Source organism: Dermacentor albipictus, chromosome 4, assembly GCF_038994185.2.
Source record: "Dermacentor albipictus isolate Rhodes 1998 colony chromosome 4, USDA_Dalb.pri_finalv2, whole genome shotgun sequence".
Classification (NCBI taxonomy): Eukaryota; Metazoa; Arthropoda; class Arachnida; order Ixodida; family Ixodidae; genus Dermacentor; species Dermacentor albipictus.
In genome coordinates this window covers 102,870,823-102,890,898 of record NC_091824.1, presented here as the reverse complement: position 1 = coordinate 102,890,898, position 20,076 = coordinate 102,870,823, and the positions used below count along the sequence as shown (strand labels likewise).

The following is a 20,076-nucleotide window of genomic DNA, read 5'->3' as shown; positions in this document are numbered from 1 at the left end:
GTTGATCCCACACCATCGGGATTAGCAGCGCAACACTAAAATCACTATGCCACCTTGGTGGGTTTAACCAACGTCGGCTTAACGCTGCGCGCTCACTGTATACGCCCAGCAAGCACTGACACAATAACCTCATATGTAAAGTAACGCCCCATGTAAATGATGGCGCATCGTATTAAGATGCCGCGCTAAACATGGGATCTGCTACTGGTGCATTCATGCTCACGCGGCTAGCCGAACAGGAGGAGGAGGAGAGCGTTTTGAGGCACGTGTAACGTGCACCTAACTTGTATGCCTAGTCTGCATAACCAGCTTAACCTAGCGAGTTGTCTGCTGTCTTGCTGTTTCATGTCTGTACGTACCATCGCGAGCAAAATCTCAGACACGTTGGTTGCGCCGCAACAACCACAAGAAACAGTTATTTCGCATGCAATGCAAGCCGCCTGAAAACGAGTGGTGCTAAGCACATGCGTACGTTTCGACCAAAACAAAGCATTTATTTGTTTATTCATTTGGTTTGCACATATTAAAACAATCATAGAGAAGGGGAAAAGAGCTAGCCTGCAATTGCCACTAGGAGGAGCGCAACATTTGCAGGCTCTAGATGCGAATACGTACGTTGGAAAAGAACAGTGAAATGAAAAATAGGGGCGCCTATAACGTACAGTTATTCCAAACTTTTATATTTCAATTCTGCAATCAGCCCTGAATGATTGGTCAAAAAAATTTCATGCCGCCGCTGCTTCGCCTGTCTCTCAAGCAACGTCAACAAAATCGCGTAAGCACCCTATCTGATATAATGTGTGCGCGCTTATTATGCATGATTAGACCGAAGGAAAAAAATAATCATTTCTTGTTCGATGCCTTTTTTGTTGTAATACTTTGCCTTTGATCAAAGGTTTTCTGACTGTGCCCACTTCGCCTGTGTGTCAAGCGACGCCACAAAACCGCAAAAGCGCAACGCGTCAAACTGACGTGAGCGCGTTAAAGACGCATTAATATGCTGAATAAAACTGAATTCTTTTTCTGAATAGCCGGAGACTGCCCGTTCCGAAAGGAATAGAAGATGGCTGCCCACTGATTGCTCTGGCACCAGCTACTGGGAGCGGCCGCGGAGCGTGGACTTATTTGCGCATAATAAACGTTTTTCCGTGGCACTACAACGTTATCGAGGCCTTACGGCGCGTATGCGACATCACTTTGCCAACTATTCTTTGCTGAGGATTCATTCTGGCGGCATTTTTAGGGTTCCCTTGCACGCAGCCGCGTTTTTGGCCATCCACCGCAAGCTATAAGTAAGGGGAAGTGGATCAGTCACATACGCCGTCATCGCTCTCTTCAGCCGGCTATCTACGCTCACTGTTCCGAATCGGCCTCATAGAATTCCTCTTCACTTGAGCGTGCTCCTCGAGTCTTGTCGGCCAATCCGATAAGGAAGTCTGCTCAATGTAGGCAGTACTACGTTGAGCAGGAGGTCCTTTACATTATATACATTATACATTGCATTACATTACATTATATACATTATATACAGGAGGTCCTTACATTATAGGAGGTCCCTTTTTTGAGAACAAAAAGAGGAACCTCCTATGAACCAGCAGCGAATTTCATTGGCCTTTTCAAACAATGCTGCGGGTTAACGCCCAATGCTTACATCAGTGGTTACGTGAACTTGGCGTCAGGAGATTGGAATAACTTTACGTTATAGTGCCCCTGGAGATATATTAAGAAGGAGAGGAAATAAAGAAATGGGAGAGGAGGGGAATGATGAACAACACTCTAATGAAACATGCGTGTGAGTCAAATACTCATCGGGTGGCACTTCACAATGCTACGCTAAACAGTCACGGCATAAGAAAAAAAAAATGCGGAATGTTTGCCACTGTCAAGGCATTGACATTTTGGTGGGTGGTACGCACTTTGCATGGCATAACAAATATCACAACGTAGATTGGTACATTCACAGTGCCACGGTTCAACGCGGACAACACAAAACTTCGCCCCCATTCACTACAAACTCTTTCGCTACAATTTTTCGGCAAAGCGAATACCTGTCGATCCTGACGATGGACATATTATCAGTGAACGCGGTTAGCCAATGTCGAAGAGAGAAGTTTTGTGAATCCGGCCTGTTGGCTTTAACCCGTGTGTTCCACTTAAAAGCGTGCTCGTGCTCTGTCTAAGCAACATGACTGTTATACTAAAAAAAAAAAAGAGAATAAACAAGACGTGGGCTATTGATGTGTGACTTGTATGCCTCCGTGTTATTTTACGGTGATCTGTAGAATCTGCGAGCATTTTTCAATGTCTGTCGAAGCGCATTCCCTTCGTAGCGAGACGCCAAAGGCGGAACGCCGTTTTTTTTTAGGTAAGCACAAAAAAAAAGAATCACGAAACGCTAGCAAGTGCAACCCTCTAGGCGAGCGCGATCGATCAAATAGACCATTAGTCAGTATGAAAGAGCGAGACCTCGTTTCGAACCAACGCCCCGTGGCTTTAGGCCGGAATGCGCCAACAAATAACGTACATCCGGAACGTCGGCTCTGCATTCAGCGGTGACATTTCTTTTCTCCAGAAAGAGAAACAAATAAAGAGCACAAAAGGACGAAGTAAGGGAAGAAAGAAGGTGATGGAGGCCATAGCACCGACTCCGTACTGCTGCTGTTCTAGCTTCACGGCTTCTTAAGGAGCCCACAAGGGTGACGCCTGGCTGTTGCTTCATCCTCGATTCAAGCGGAAGAATGCTCCCTTTCTCTCTCTCTGACCGCCGCACGGTGAAGCGCATCGCGCACAATACGGCGAGAACAACCAAGGCGGGCCCTGCTGGCTGGCAATCAGGGAAGTATACGCCTCACGTGCGGCATAAATCTTACTCAAAACTTGTAAGATAACGCGTTCCTCCTTCTGTGGCCCGCCTCTGCGCCCGACGCCATGGTCAGTCCGCGCAGGGAAACGGCCGGCTGGATCTCTTTCTCTCTGGGTCCTCTTAGCCCGAGAGATACGCGGTGCCCGCTATATATGCTAAGAAGAAGCAGGCGAGCGGGAAACGCACTTGGTATCTCGAGATATCCTGAGGGGCTCTAGCGTGGCCCTTCGCTGGAACGTGCTAATTTATTTTGCTTGCCTGTTTCAAGCACGCTCGCGTGCTCTCAAATTAGTGCGAAGCGCTCAGCGGGTGTGTTAACGACAAAGCTTCCGGAGGCCCGTTCTTCCGTTCCGGCATTGTACGAGCCTGCGAGCTCGCTTCCGCAGACGGCGCTTCAAAGCAGAACGGGTGGCGGCGTTAATCTCGTTATTTGGTTTGGGCCCGTTTTTTTATTGTATTATTTGCGATCTTGGTTCATGAATAATAATAGTTTCTGCTTTTCTGAGGATGTATATGGCAGCTTACTTGAGTAGTGGATGGATACCGGTGAACCATGGTGGAAGCCCGGCGCACACAAATCGATGGCGCTACGTGGGAAAAGCAAATGCGATAGTGCGGAAATACCTGGATTGAAGACAAATGTGCGGAAGCGAAGCACAGTAGCTCCTCTCGAATGGAAGCAGCGTTTCCTAACTAGCTTTGTAGATGACGCACGGGAAGTAATGAAGGGCATTGTGCAGTCCTTACTTTGTTAAATTTACGTTATGCCTGCCATGAATGGCGCCAGTTTATTGTGCCTGAGCCATTCATCGCGCCCACTGTTCTTTGTGGGCACAGCAGGCAGCATGTCTGATAGCGGCATGGTGGAGTGTGACAAACAGAAGCTCGGCGGCCGTGTTAAAGGACAGTGCTGGCGGAAACGGAAATACCCGTTATCCGAACACACTGGCCACTTTCGCTGCGGATTGCGTTAATGAACCGGTTTATTTTGTTTTCTCGCATAAAGCAACGTGTAAGACAAAATTGACCTGTGAGCAGAAGTACAAAAAAAAAGTTTAGTAATGGACTTTAGCTTCAACTAAGAATCAACGAGGCCGTGATGTTTGTCTCGGTTTAATAGCAGCAAGTGTGTGTATGTGTTGAGTAGGTGGATGCAGAGTCTTCGGATTATTTTTCCCCATCAGGGTCTTTTTAGCGCGCACACAATGAACCGTATACACACCAGCTTTTTTTTCATTCCACCTCTATCCGAATGCGATTGCCGCAGTCAAGAACTAAACGGTGACCGCAAGCTCAGCAGCGTCAACGCCATAGCAACGGGGCTATCGCGGCGGGTGTGTTCCATTCAGTATTTAAGACGAAAGCCTTAAGCGGCTTAAAAAAAAAAACGCGGCGCCTAGTCGAGTGCTACGACAATTATGCGGATCCCACGCGCTGTGGGAATCGTTATAAGCGAAGCTGTCTGTGCTGTTTGCTTTGGTTGACGATGATTAGCGGTGATGCCGACGATCAATAATGTTTAATTTCTTCAACGTTTAGTCCAACAGGAGAGTGGCGAATTGATGTTAAGCGTTACTTTGCGTGCACCACTGCTGTTTGTCTGCGTAGTACATAGAACACACAGTAGGGGGGGGGGGGGGGGGAGGAGTGTTTGTTTGAGGCGTTGTTGTGCGCCGTACTTCACAACCTCGCAGAGGGTTGAACAGTTTTATTGCCTCACCCGGCATATCGCATCGTTGCAGAGGTATTAAACATTAATTGAATTATGGGGTTGTACGGGGCAAAACCGCAATCAGATTATGAGGCTCGCCGTCGCGGCGGACTCCAAATTAGTTTTGACACCGTGGTGTTCTTTCATTTGTCCCTAAATGTAAAGGCAGGAGCGTTTTTTTTTTATTTCGCCTTCGTCAAAATGCGGCTGCCGCGGTCGAGGTCAAACCCTCGACCTCGAGCAATGCCATAGGCGCAAAGCTACAGCAGCGGGCGCAGAAGTGTTGACTTGACGTGTGACCGCTTCCGTAGTGTCGCCTAGAACCTACGGTGCTTTTTGATGCGGCTCTGCTTCTACACGCCGTGCGTTAGTTGTCCGTTTGACAAATCTGCATGACGTTTATTTTTCAGAAATAGCAGAAACGTACCATACCGTACACTGAACATCAATTTATCTCGTTTGACCGTAACCGCTGTCGTGTCTACAGCAGTACCATTTACTTGACTTCTGATGTTACCTTTTTCGCGACTGCATCGGCTCTACTGTTTTTCTGCCTGCTATCCCCCCTTCTCTCTACCATCATATCTAGCTTCCCTGTGGACTTGCACGTTAGTGTAGATGTAAGCGCTGCCGTTTCTGCAATGCTATTGCGGAGGGTCACAGTTAATTACAGCTGTCAAGAGGGTAGTGGCGACGCCCAGGGAGCACCAGAGGGAATTGTGACGTTCTCTGCGGCGCTCCTGTCATGTATACACACGCTCTGAACCACCCTCCGACGCGGTGTACCAGACAGGAGCATCGGTAATTGTGAGAAAGTTGAAGGAAGATGCAAAGAAAGCTCTGCTGTTTAAAAAAAAAAAAAGCTCACTTGGCTTTTAACGAGCGAGTGACTGGTGGAGAGTGGAACGAGCGGCGCGCGCTGACAGAGAAACTGGTGATGCGTCGCTGACGTCACGTGGCGGCGGTTGTGGCGGCAGCCGACTGCGAAGCGAAAGAAACGGTGATGGAGAACGCTCGTCCTGGACCAAGCGGATTGCGAGGCAGGCCTCTGAAGTACGCTACGGCCGAGGATTCTCGCCAAACGAGAAACGCGTTTCGACGTGCGAAGCCACGGGAGCAAGGTGTCCGACTGCGACTGCTGAATTCCTCTGCTGAGAGGGTGTAACGTCATTGCGCTTGGTTTGTGTTACGCATTTGTAACACTAACGACAACCAGGTAGTCCATTAAGTGCTCGCATGTGTCGCTGAGGAGGTCGACCTAAACCGTCACACGTGTACTTGCTTCACATTGCGGCTCGTTACGTCTTGCAAGGTCTGACCCCTCCGATCGTATAACGTAATGCATTAGCAAGTGCACCGTATATATGCTTTCGCCTTTTCGTGTTGTAGGAATGTAACATGCTGCCGAAATTTTGTTTCTCCTTATGCGATCTCAAGTGGAAATATGGTAGCTCCGCGGTGTGCCATCCACGTCGCAGTCAAATGAGAAGGGTTACAAGATATTAAAAAAAGAGAGAAAAGAAAGAAAGAACTGAAATATAACTAACATACGGGTCCCGAATGTCATCCACTTGGGCTTTTGTAGGGCTAAAGAACAGGCCGGATGGATGACCACATGGTGACCGCTACACTCATAAATGAAACTCGAACTACACACATATACAAAGCTTGTATGTTGTGATCTGTTGAAGCGACGTACCAAGTGCGTGGACTATCGATCGCGCCCGCGCGCACCTTCTGCTGATAGACCATCTCAGCAGTGGCTTCCGCCTGTGGCTGCGACACCAGAGTCTTTCTCTGCCCTGAAAATTGAGCTAGCCTAACTGAAGATCATGACCCTTGTTGGCTTCAATATAACGCGACACAGCGGCTCCCACTGTGTCCATGCTTCGTGGCGCACGCTTGTGTACTCTCTCCATGCACCATGTCGCCAGTAGTTATCAGTAGAAGGCGCGGCATGTGCTGACCGTCCACGCACTTGTCTGTTGTGAGTGCGCGAAGATGAGACACAGGCCACAAGCTTGTGTCGGGTGCCTCTCTTCTGTACGACGTTTCCGTCACGCTATACAGCAATAGAAGTGATGCTGACCAGCCTCGAATTCTCTTGGTGGCTCTCATTATAAATGTGGAAAAGTAACAATGGCATATGTACAGTCGCGGACAGAATATTATGGACCATGAAATCTAAGAAAAAGCTGAATATCTCCGCAACATCACAACGCAATCTGGTTTTTGCATTTTGGAGCTCGACTAGAATATGCTAACAACGTTGTCGTGGGCAGTTTTACTGGTTACTGCTACAGGCTGCTCGAGAATTGAACGTTTTCGGAGATCCTGTGGTCCATTTTATTCTGTCCGCGACTGTACATAGCAAATAATAGCTATACTCTAAGTGCAACTATTTTTTCTTTGTATGTAATAAACAGTAATATGTCTACTCTCTCTGTTCGTGAAAGAAACAATGCTTCTCTCCTTTGTAGGATCAATTTTCGTGCTGACGCATGCTTTAGCCAAACTCTGCACTTCTATCTTTTGGTTTTGCTGCTTTTAGCTCGTATCAGTTCAAGGAAAGTTCGGGCTTAAATGAACGCTTATAGTGTCCTTGTGTACGGTGTCCCTCCCATACGCACTCAGTGCTTACTCTCTCCCTTTCTTCCTCTTTCTATTCCCCCTTCCCCCACCCCCAGTGTAGGGTAGCAAACCGGATGCTGTTCTGGTTGACCTCCCTGCCTTTCCTACCCTTGTTTTCCCTCTCTCTCGTATTTCTGTCAAAAACAACTTCGCTCCACACTAATACCTAGCCCGCGCTACTACGCCTTCCCTGTAACCTAGATGTCGCTGTGGCCCATCAGAATAGGCCTCGCACTTTCTTCACAAGCTTAAGAGGAAGCTTTAGCTCGGGCCCAACTCCGACGCGGCCTATTCAAATGCATGTAAAACGCAAAGACTTCTTTTATTTTTGTGATAAACCTTGGACCGATTTTAATGAAATTTGTTGAAGTTGAGAAAGAAATGTAAGTTCTAGTGACTGTTGGAAGCGGAATTTCGATTTAGGGCCTCGTTGTTGTTAAAAAGATTTTCAAATATTTGACCGTTTGAAAAAAATAGAAGCATGAAGTTTACAGATTCATAGCTCTGCATCAAGAACAGATATCGCGGTTCTGTAAGCGGCATCCATTAGACCATTCAAAGCGGACAAATTTGATATGTCATTTTACATCTTACGTGAAATTGTTACGTTGGTTACAAGGGTTCTGCAAAAGCTGTATTTTCATATTACTAATTTTTTTTTATATTCATGTGTAACATGTCAATTTTGTACACTTTAGAAGCACTATTAGATGCAATTCACAGAATTGTATTATTTTTTGTTGTTGTTGAGTTACAGAGTTGTACACTTGACAGTGCTATTTTTTGAATTTTTTTTATTTTTGCCGATTTTTAATAAAAAATTCACGACCTAACTCAAAAATTCGAAACCAACAGTCACTAGATTTTAAGTTTTTCTTTTCAATGCAACAAACCTAGTCAAATTTACTGCAGTGGTTGCCGAGACAAACGAATTCTCCTTTTACATGTATTTAAATAGGAGCACTCGAGCTAAAGCTTCCTCTTAAGAGCATGCGTCTCAGCTTGTGAAGAAAGAGCGATCGCAAACTGATGTAATATGCACTGGTAACTACTGGTAATCATACTGCGTCTTCTATTTTCTGTGTGAGAAAAGCTCACCTCTGTCACTGCTCTGCTTGATGTCATGAAGTGTTCAGTTAATTTTTCGCTCCTTCGCTAACCTTTGCTGTTGCGTATTGTTTCCAGAAAGGGCTCCATTTTCCGTCCAACTATAACATAATGTAATCAAGCGATTATTAAGCTACTCCTCTTTCCATTCTATCTCACGTTTTGTCGTGTTACGGGCCGACGTTCGAAAACAGCCTCGTAATAAGGGTTGTCGATAATGATTGGCACCATCTCGGATAAAATAAAGCTTACTCCACCGGCCCATCCATCAAGAAACGAAAGCAAAGGCACACTATTTCTGCTTCTTAATAAATCCTTCCCTGCGATTTGGCTCACGCCCGAAATTTATGCTTCAACTCGTACGCTTTCCTAGAGCACCTGCCTAAAGGGGCGCCCCATGGAGGCTGGCGGGGAACGCGACAAATCGATGCTTAACACAGGCGCCGGCTTATCATTTTTTTTTTAAATGCACCTAATTTTCTCCGAAGCAAGAAATATTGTGGGGTGCTGTTGTTGAGCCGCCCTTCTACAGAAATTAAAGACGCCGTACTTTGGAATAGTGCAATAAACAAGGGCGCGAACGATGATTGATGACCTGTTGCACGTCTAATATCGCTCAAAATTCAGTCTTTGACGAAAACAAGAACGAGAATAATTGTATGCGTAAGTCCGTTGTATAGAGAATAGTTGTATTAATACATGCAGATTATCGTACGATAGTCTGCAGATTGCGCGTGAGATGTAGTTATTTCTGCCTCCGATAACGCTGGACTACTGTGCAGTGTTCCTCGGCAACACGTCAAAACAGCGCAGGCACACACACGCGCAGAAATTCTGATAACGGGCACCCTCAGCATTTGCTTCGCTATGTACGTAAACAAAATCAGTGACAGAATGCACGGCTGTTCTATACAGTCTGTGTCTGCGGTACTCAAGTAAAACTTTGCCTGAAAACGTTAAGTTTTACGGAAGCACGTGCTTTTAGTTGCAAGATTCGGGAGGGATATCTCGAACCGGTTCTAATATCGGAACGCTTACTAAGCGAACATGCATTGTACAGTGCCTAGCTTCTATTACCTCACTAAAACATTCACGATAGAGTTAATAAGCTGGGAGATATAAACAGAAAGATTCAGTCGATAAAGGACTTCTCACTAATAATCGCTAAATTCGTTATGTTCAGCATGGCTACGCTCTTTGGGAAGCAAGGTTTTCCCTTATGTCTCACATCACCGACGTAAATTATTGCAGACAGCCAGGTCTAAAACACATCATGTAATTATCGCGCTTCAAAGGTCACCAAGCGACGAAAGAAAAAAATGAAAGGTTGAATTAACTACTTCCAAAACAACCCACAAAACTTAAAGCTAAATCTCACACAAAGGAGTTACAGAATGAGAAGATATTAAGGGCCTGGAACGGGTGTATCAAGAAATAAAAAAAAAGAAAAAAAGCAAACGAGTGTCGCAAGCACTCATACATCGCTGCCGATGCCGGAAGGAATTAGAAACGGTCTTCCAGGAATCTTTAGATTTTTAGTCGCGTAATGAGGAGACACTGGCTGAAATATAATTCTGCCACGCTGAAGAAAAATGCCGCAGAAGTGGAAACTTAGAGACGACGAAAGCAATCTGCTCTGTGGAGTCACCTGCCTTAGAGAAGAAAAAAAAAGGAAGAGGAGATCATCGGACTGGTGCGGACGTGCAAACATCGGCTCCCGATATCATCAATGATTTCACGAGGTTATTCACGCTAAATCGAAGTGAATTGTGTACCAACGAAAGCAGCAAGTTACACGGACTCCGTGGATACCGGATTTATTTCGGTGGGTGGATTCTTTCTCAACATTTTCTGCATTCGAATTCTCAACCTCGTCGTTCAAAGGCGGGTAGGCCTAGGCCTAACACCGCAAGTCAGTCATTGCCGCCATGGAAATCGTCACCGGTGTGACGATATCGCCGGAAGATGCGAATGACCCGGGCTGGATTGCGGCATATAACCGCAAATCGCGCAAGGTAAAGGCCAGTCAACCACAAGGAGCAAGTTCAAGTACTCGTGGCAGACGAAGGGACGGCGATCGCACCGCCGCACCGAACAGCGCATACCAGCGCCTCGTTGCTACCTCGAGACTCCCTCAGCTACCGAGGGACACGTTCCGTATAATCGTGAGACCCCGAGACGGTCTTAACGTGGCCAACGAGCTCAACGAGCTCAACGACTCCCAACTCCGAGAACTGATCGTCACGAAACGCAACCCCAACGCCTTGGAGGTGAAGAGAATCAAGAACACCACAGCCGTGACAATCCTTTTCCAAGGAATGCAAGTACCAAATTACATCTACTGCGGAGCAAGCATTGTTCGATGCACACTCTTTCGCAGACACACAGAAGTTTGCTACAACTGTGGCAACATCGGTCACCGCGCGGATGTCTGCCCTAACCCCAGTACGACGTGGTGCCGGAAGTGTGGCATCAAAACTCCAGCGGAAGATCACCAGTGTTCCCCTCACTGCACCCTGTGCGGCGGACGGCACCCCACCGCCGACAAGGACTGCAAGCGCAAGTTTCAGGTCCCTTACATCGTTCGACAGAGACGCCGCCGCAGACGCAACCGACGAGGCCGTAGCCGCTCCCAAGGACCAAGCGGCGCCAGTCACAATGACTCGACCGCCACCTCGGGTATTCCCGTAGCGACCACAAGGAGTCGCTCGGTCACGCCGACACCCGAGCGCCGCAGCGCCCTACGCAGCAGCCGCTCCCGCTCCAGGAGACGACGCAACAGCCGGTCCTGCTCCAGGGGGCGCCCTACATCCGGCCCCACCGAACTGACGTGGGCCGACCGAGTACGAGGGAGACATCACCAGCAGCAGCAACGGGACGTTTCATCTACCAGACAGGTAACGCGGTCTTCATTGCCCGAGCATGAGAGCGAGATAGTCACAGCCCTACGACAGGAACTAGCGGGTCTCCGGGCCACCATACAAGTGCTTACAGCGCAGCTTAATGACGCAAAAGAGGAGATTCAAAACCTTAAAGCTCCCAAACAAGCACCACCCCAGGAGACAAACGTAAAAGTTAGCACAGCCAAACGCAAGCCCCCTCCGCTCCCAGAGACGGAAGAAGAGAGTAATGCACCGCAAGACACCCTAGGCGAAATTCTGCGCCTAACGCGAGAGAACCTAGAAAGTATTCGTATCCTAACGAATCGTGTAGAGGTGGTCGAAAATAAAGTCGCCATAAAAATTAAAAACAAAGCTAGTCAGCCACAACAGATGGACACGACGACGCACCCGTCGTCACCAATAAATCCCCCGCAAAACCATCATGGCTAACACGACACAGGACACCTTAGAAATTTGGCAGTGGAATTGCGCTAGCTACGCGAAACGCAAGTCCTCGCTGCAACAGTACCTCAAAATTCAACCCAAAAAGCCGCACGTAATACTATTACAAGAAACCCTATGCGAAACCCTCACGCTCTCAGGGTACAGCCCCGTCTCCCAAAAAGGAGGGGACGCCAGGAGAGGCATCGCCACGCTCGTTAATAGAAAATTCGCGCATATCGTTCATAACGTCCTTCCGAAAAACAGTCGCATCGAGGCGATCCTAATCGAGCTCGTACCTAACCGACTCCTAAAACAAAGCATTTTTGTACTAAACGTCTACAGCTCCCCTGCGCACTACAAACAATCTTTCCACGCGATCCTTACTAAAGCCACATCATTGGCACGAAACTCACCGCTCATTATCGCAGGGGACTTCAACGCCCCCCACCCGTCGTGGGGTTACCCCACAATCAAGCCTAGCGGCAACAACCTCTCGCGCGCTATCGACGACCTGTCCCTCACCCTGGTGACGGACCACAGGTTCCCCACCAGATTGGGTACGTCGACACAACGCGATACTACGCCGGACCTCACGTTACTCCGAAATGTAGCAAACTACACATGGACGAATACGCAAGAGAACCTGGGCAGCGATCACTTCGTCATACGCATAGAAATACCAAACACGGCGGCCCCACCCCGGTCTTTCACCCTTACAGACTGGGATAGCTTCCGCCAGTTACGGAAGGAAGACACGAACACGTACGATTCCTTCGCAGAGCTCCTCTCTGCGATAAAGGGCGACGTAGCTAGAGCCACGAAAACCATACAAACGGAATTGGAGGTCCCAAGGGTTGACCCTCACCTCGCACACTTACTCGAGGCCAAGGCCTCGATACTTGCGCGATGGAGAAAACAACGTCTCAACAGACGTCTGCGCAAACGCATCGCGATACTCAACCGAGATATCGAACAATACTGTACGGAGCTCACAAGACTCCAATGGCAGGAACTATGTTCGGCGGTCGACGGCCGCATGCGAACCGGAGGTAAGTGGAACCTCCTGAAACGCATGTTAGACGACAGCCAAACAAAGGACAATCACAGCCACGCGCTAGACCGACTTTTACACTTACATAAAGCGAAAGGGGGAACGGAAGAGTCCTTCCTGGCAGAAATCGCCAAACGTTACCTTCCATTAGGCGACGCTCACCCCAACGATTACCCGAGCATAAAGTGCGACACCACTCCCGAACTAGACGCTGCCTTCACGGAAGCAGAAGTTCGAGAGGCGCTACACAACCTCAACAGCAGGTCGGCCTCAGGACCCGACGGGGTAACCAACCGAATGTTACGTAACTTAGACGACCAGGCCATTACACTACTCATTAAAGACATCAACCACGTGTGGGAAAAGGGAGAGGTACCAACGCAATGGCGCACGGCCACGGTGGTCCTTATCCCAAAACCCGGCAAACCACTTAACCTCGACAATTTACGCCCTATCTCTCTTACCTCATGCGTGGGTAAAGTAGCCGAGCACGTCATTAAAAACCGAGTGTCACGCTACATTGAGGAACACGAACTCCTCCCACACAACATGGTAGGGTTTCGACCCCACCTTTCCACGCAAGATGTCATGTTGCTCCTAAAAAGACAGGTCTTTGACGTTAAAACAAGAGACGTTCGAGGCATCCTCGCCCTCGATATCACGAGAGCATTCGACACCGTCTCGCACCGCTTCATATTGGAGTCTGTGGCAGGCCTCGGCCTCGGCCAGAGATTTCAGGAGTACGTGCGCTCCTTCCTTAAGGACAGAGAAGCCCGACTGCGAGTCTCACAACTTAAGTCGGACTGCTACACGCTGGGTTCCGTCGGAACACCGCAAGGCTCAGTCATCTCTCCATTACTCTTTAACATAGTGATGAAGGGACTCGCAGACAAACTACGAGACATCCCGAACGTAAATTGCGCTCTATATGCAGATGACATCACCATCTGGAGCTCGGGAGGCTCCCTGGCAGACATGGAGCAGGCATTACAGTCTGCCCTAGATGCCACGGAGGAGTACCTACTAGAGACAGGAATGAAGCTATCTTCCAAGAAATCGGAACTCTTACTATATCGCAAGTCTTGCCAAGGAGTCCGATACCTAACTCCTCTAGACGAACTTCCGATCGCACTACATACAAGAGACGGCCAACAGATTCCACAAGTCGACCACATACGCATTCTTGGGCTCCTAATCGAAGCCACCGGATGCCACGCACACTCGATCAAGCACTTAACCGCCAAAACCGAAAATATGATCAGACTCATCCACAGAGTCTCAGGGCGCAGGAAGGGTCTCTGCGAAGATAACCTTCTGCGCGTATACCACGCATTCCTTATGAGCCATATTAATTACGTCGCCTCTGCCCACAACTGGACGAAAACAGAAAAGACGAAACTAAACACACTCATGCGCAAGAGCATCAAACAGGTCTTGGGCATTCCACAAAGAGCAAGTACAGCAAAGGTTGATCAGCTAGGCATGCACAACAACATCGACGAAGTGATCGAGGCTCAGACTATGGCGCAAATACTCCGCCTATCCTCGTCCAAAGCCGGTAGACTAATTCTAAGCGAAGCTAATGTCTCCCCATCCCCCTATCTCGAGCACGCTGTTACCCTACCGAGTGAAATTAGAGACAACTACAGAGTCTCACCGTTTCCCAGAAACGTCCACCCAGTATACAACGTGGGTAGGCGTCGGGCCCGCGCCCGCGCGATTCTCGACCGCACAGACGCGGATCGTGAAGCCACCGCATTTGTTGACGCGGCCCAGTACGGCAATACATCAACTTTCGCGATAGCAGTTGTGGACGGCAACGGAACGTTACGGTCATCGGCATCGGTTAAATCGACCACCAGCGCTAAAGCCGAACAGATAGCCGTAGCCATCGCCATGGCAGACCCCACATTTACCCATGTCCTCACGGATTCGCGTGCTGCAATTCGGGCTTACGAAAGCGGCAATGTACCGAAAGAGGTAGCGCATATATTACTAGCGAGCTCAAACGAGTGCAAACGGTGCCTCTCCTGGTTCCCCGCTCACATGGGGAAAGACATCCACCCGCAAAAACCCAACCTCAATGAAACGGCCCATGACCGTGCGCGAGAACTTGCCCGCCGCGACGGTCCCACGGCCTCCGAGGGGCTGGACATTCAGTTTAATGACCCGCTACTCACATACCAAGAAATCACCTCACACTATCGGAAAGGCAGAATGAAATACCCGCTCCCGCACGCCAAACTCGAGCGCGCGCAGGCGGCCGCGTTTCGAATGCTGCAAACGGACTCGTATCCGTCACGAGGCCTATTAAGCCACTACAATTCAGAAATCCCGGCAAATTGCCCAGACTGCACAGAACCCTACTGCTCACTCTCGCACATGCTTTGGCAATGTACCGCGTTACCAGAGGGCCCTCTCTCCAGTGAGCCCGAATGGGAAGAAGCCCTCAAAAGCCCGGACCTCAAACTGCAATTCAAGGCCGTCCAGAGGGCCCAAGAACTGGCGGAGCGTCACCACGTTCCCGTCACGACTTGGGCGTCGCCTACGGTTTCGGCCCAAGGAGCTCGCCGCGTGCGATCTCCAACGGCTTAGACCCCTCAGGACCTCAATAAAGTTCTTGACTGACAGAGAGAGGAGATCATCTTTGTATTAGGAGTGCGAATGGCATAAATTGGTTTCAATTTGTCTTGAAATTTTTGTTATCAGTAAGAGTACACGCGCAAGTAGAGATTAACGCAGTATTAGCAAGAAAATAGTCTCATTCGAGTACTTAATGCTTTGAGAGTACTGCCAACTTGTATGTTTCACCTACTCTTAAGAGGAACACGCACGTACGCGTGAACGCAATCCTATAAGAGATTTGGCTGCTTCTTGGACTGGAAATTACTTATTCAAACACAGAATGCTGATACCTAACCTCAAATAGGTTTCAGATACGCTCACGCAGAGGGTCGTGTAGGCTCGCTCATGTCCCAATGTTTGCCTTATCTAGCAGAATATTGCACAAGCACGATTCCTTTCGGTTTGTTACGCTGAAGCGCAAAAAAAAAACAAGTTTTGTACTTTTGTCATTGTGGGAGTACAAACTGTAATGTACGTGTGGTCGATGTATATGTCCACATGACTAATGACAATAATAGGTAACGCGTGGATCAAACCTTTGAATCGTTCACTCCCGAAAGGGTTATAATGATCGATTAAGGTTGCTAGCTTAACTTGTTCATGTGCAATTAGTACAGATTATTTAGCGCTTCACGGAGCGGGACCAGTAAGAGAGACATAGCTCCGTATTTGTATTGTTTCTTTTTGTCGTGCTTGTCCGTAACACGGTGCGTAACCTGTCCTAAAGTTTATTGTAACCTCAGCGTCCAACCGTCCCGTTGGCTCTGTGGCTTTGGTATCCTCCAGTAGATCACGAGGTACTGGTTTTGATTCACGACATAGACGCTACATTCTAATCGGGGTGGAATGCAAAACACGCTCGTGTACTGCTCGTACTGAGATCCGCATCAGAGCACCTCCTCGCCAAATAATTTAATGTCCCCCACTACCATCATCATTGCCGTCGTCACCTTCTTTCGCTTCTTCTACTTCTTCTTCTTCTTACTATTATTATTATTATTATTATTATTATTATTATTATTATTATTATTATTATTATTATTAATGTGCACCGCATGACGAAGGCATCTCCCTGCGATCTACATTTACCCGTGTCTTGCACCAACTGCGCATTGTACGGTGGTTCTTATAGTCCAGCTGTTTCTTCGCAACGTCAAGCCATTTCTTCAATTATCGGTCAGTGTAGCCCAACTGAACGTAGCATTATCACCGTGAGCGCAAAGTAAAAAGGAAAAAAGAAGAGAAACAGACTTTTGCTTTAACAACACGTCACGCATGGTAAATAACAACTAAGTCCACCAGTGGTTAAAAGTAGTGTGGTGATAATGATGGAGGAGGAAAAACATAGTCCCACCCCCAAAAACATTTAGGAACAGACGAAAGAAGCACTGAATTGGTTGCTCTCTTGGGCTGTCTCGAAAAAAAAAAATAACGCAGTGCCCTTTCACTCTGTGAAGAAGGATGACCAGCGAAGCTGTTTATTTGTGCCCCAATGGCGAAGTCCAGCTCCGCGGCGGGTCGGCCCAGTACTGCACTATACTCGGAATCGGCCCACGCATGAAACATTGTTGATCTACGCCCTGATGTGATATGTCAGATACTAGCCATAGGCAGCTTCGCTGTAAAATTATATTGGTAGCTGCCTCCATTCGAGACGTAATATCAATTCCAGTAGAGCGCATACAACATCAGCCTTGACTCTATTACTTCGGTGAATCCTTCCCGCACTTAGCAAGAAAAAGGAAGTTAAACAACACAATTTTCAATGTTCGCTTATACGAAAAGAGAGAGAAACCAATGAGAGGAAAGGCAGGAGGTCGCCTAAATGAACAAGTGTTCAAAGAAGCGTTCCACGACGAATACTTCTCGACACGAAGTTTTCGCTGCATTTGCTATTGATTAAATACTTTCATATCCTCAGCCTACATCATTGCGACTTGACACGCTTGTTTCCACGAACGTACAAACGCTATTCACGATTCGATCAAGACAACGAACGCGCGAAAATGGGCTAGTCTTTCCGTCCACCCCCACTGTGCGAAAATGCGACAACGCTATATTTATCATTCTCACGCAAGACGGGCGACGTCATTTCGCGGCTGGGATGACATTTCAAACAACTCTCACGCACATATCGGCAACCTAACTTTACTAAGTATGCCTAAAATGCGTCAAACGGGAGCTCAACAAAACATTCTTGGCGACAATTACGACAGTCTACGTGCCGTCCTGTGCACCCGGTGCGTTCACGCCGCGGGTAACACGTGCAGGCGTAATTGGAACGCTCACTTTTTATCTCTTTCCCTGTTAACTTGTCACGCTAGAAAGCTCTGCAGGGCGACGTCTCGGAGCTTTCAAGCGACACGCGTGCGACCCCACGTGGAGCAGACTGTTCTCCGATCAGCTACAGCCATACCTGCAGTTGCGACGTCTAGTTGGCAAAGCCGGTCCGGTGTGCTCCACCGCTAATTGCTTTAGCCGCGCTGCTAGCCATCGCCACCAGTGTGACTCAGAAGCACCGGCGCGACGAGCTTTCAACTCCATCTGTTCGTTCGGCTCATGCAACGTGTGGATTCAGGCCGCATTTAGTGTCTTGTAACCTGCCGTAAACACCAGGAAACTTCGCCGGTACGTCCCCGTCATGAGACATAAGTGGAGTGCACTAGGTTTGGCTGAGTAATAACAGAGGCGGCAGAAGATGTCGTGGAGTGTTTACCTGGTCATTTCACTAAATATTGTAAAATAATTACATTTCCTTACTCACGAAGAAGAGCGCGATAAACGAGGGACGAGAAAGAAACGCGACACGAGTGCAGACTAGAAACTATAGCTTATTGTCAGAAACCGAAAAACATATAACGTAGCACAATCACATGCTAAAGCTTAGAGATTCGCGGCTAAATTATCAAAATCTAACTTATGCAGCATCACATGCAGACGGCCTCACAACACACACGTCACCGGACTTGTGAATGAAGAACGTCACCTCAGTAGCGTACAGCGACGGCTTATTCTTAACAATGTAGCCACGAATTAGACGGCGGCAGAAGCTCTGCGGTCCATTAAGCCGTTATTCAAACAACGTCCCGTTCGGCCGATGCACCACTTGCCGCAGGACATACATTATTTGGGAGCTCAAAGAGCAATATAAGAGAAAGGTACTCCAGCCTGTGCCACTAAGTATAACAGGCTTTTCCCGCAGGACAGGGGGATGTAATACACCACACGCTTTCCACGCACCACCGACCTGTCCCAATGCTTAACATTAAATTCATTCCACTTTTGTGTGGCGCCTTTAATTTTTGTTTCTACTGCTGCGCAGGTGCGGCCCAGCTTATTTCCTGTCGAAACGATGACATTTACACGAAAATAACCTCCCGCCTTCTTCATGCGGAGATACAAGGTGTGCAGATATTGACCTCTATTCTTCGTCGCTATGAAATACCAATACGTCCAGCAGTCAGCCCTTCTAAGACTACATTTCGTTGGTGCTCACTCGAATCACCGTCCTTCGCGCAAGAATGTGGTCTTCTGATTTGGCGGGTGAGCGAAGCGAGCCCTGAACGAAATAGTTACATATATGCCCATACGCAAAAATAGTTATACACGCAAGAATGGAATTGACCAACGAGCGTGACACTTCAGATAAGGGGGTACGCTGCATTAAAGTCAAACATAGACTAGTAATTCGGTAACATTACATAGAGACAAAGTATTCTTCACGCCATCCGGTGGCCCAAACGTTGTTACAAATTGTTTTTGCAACATATACTATGGCTTGTTTCATTTAGGATGTGTTAATCTGTATACCGAAAATTGAGACTGTGGACTTCGTGACATAAAATGCCTTAGAAGTATGCTGAATAAATTTAAGAATTACTGGATGGAGATGCGCAAGTTAGGCGCATTCTGAGAAATTAGTAATGAGAGCTGAATTAGTGATATTTTGGTACATAGGTGGCTCCAGGCAAGCGATTGGTTGGTTGCTTACAGGGTTTACTACAGGCGGTGTTATCCTGGTGGCCTGGGCTGGCAGTTGCTCCAGCTGCCTGTCTCTTTCGCTGTTGAGGAATATCCTGCCACATGTCTATGAATTCAGTGCCGTGCAGACCATGTGCGCTGGGCCCACGTGTATCTACAGGCGATGCGCGTATATTGAAACACCCTACACATGACAGGCGTTTCCTAGATACATGCTTGGAACGACAAAGAAATACTTTGGCATATGCACTATTCACATTCATCGCTCCATATTACTCTTACGGTATCTATGATCAATCAATTAGAAAGACTAGCAGCCATGTGCACTGAGGCACTGCATATAAGGTATCCCAGCTCTCGTTACCCAAGCCACTTAAAGGACAAAAGAAAGATTCGAAAACATTGTGCAATGTACAATTTTAAAACGTACAGTGCTTGGTTGCCAGATCTCTGACACCATCACAAGTCCTACAATCTATGTACGGTGCTATGCGCATGCACGGCCGTTGACATGCCGGCTGACGCAGGGCCATGTCACCGGTCACGTGCACAGCACCCGTTTATTTTCCATTCTACACCTTCGCCGCTAACACACCTTCGGTCTTTGCCTCGATCACTCGCTTTACCCCCTCTCCCCCTTTTAAGAACCGTACCTATAGATACTGTGCCGAGGAAAGCACATGTCGCCTTCAAGAAGACAAGTCCACTTGTCGAAACATTGGCTCCCGCTTTTATGTTTTTCTCGTTTTGCTCAAAGTCTTACAATAGTATTTTACACCGT

The 20,076-nt window shown here is 47.9% G+C and overlaps 1 protein-coding gene across 2 annotated transcripts in view; it reads right to left on the bottom strand.

The window, feature by feature from the left end:
• Positions 1-20,076, bottom strand: part of LOC135904583 (neural cell adhesion molecule 1-like) — a 695,421-nt gene that overhangs the window by 658,865 nt on the left and 16,480 nt on the right. The gene's annotated exons all lie outside the window — the stretch shown is intronic.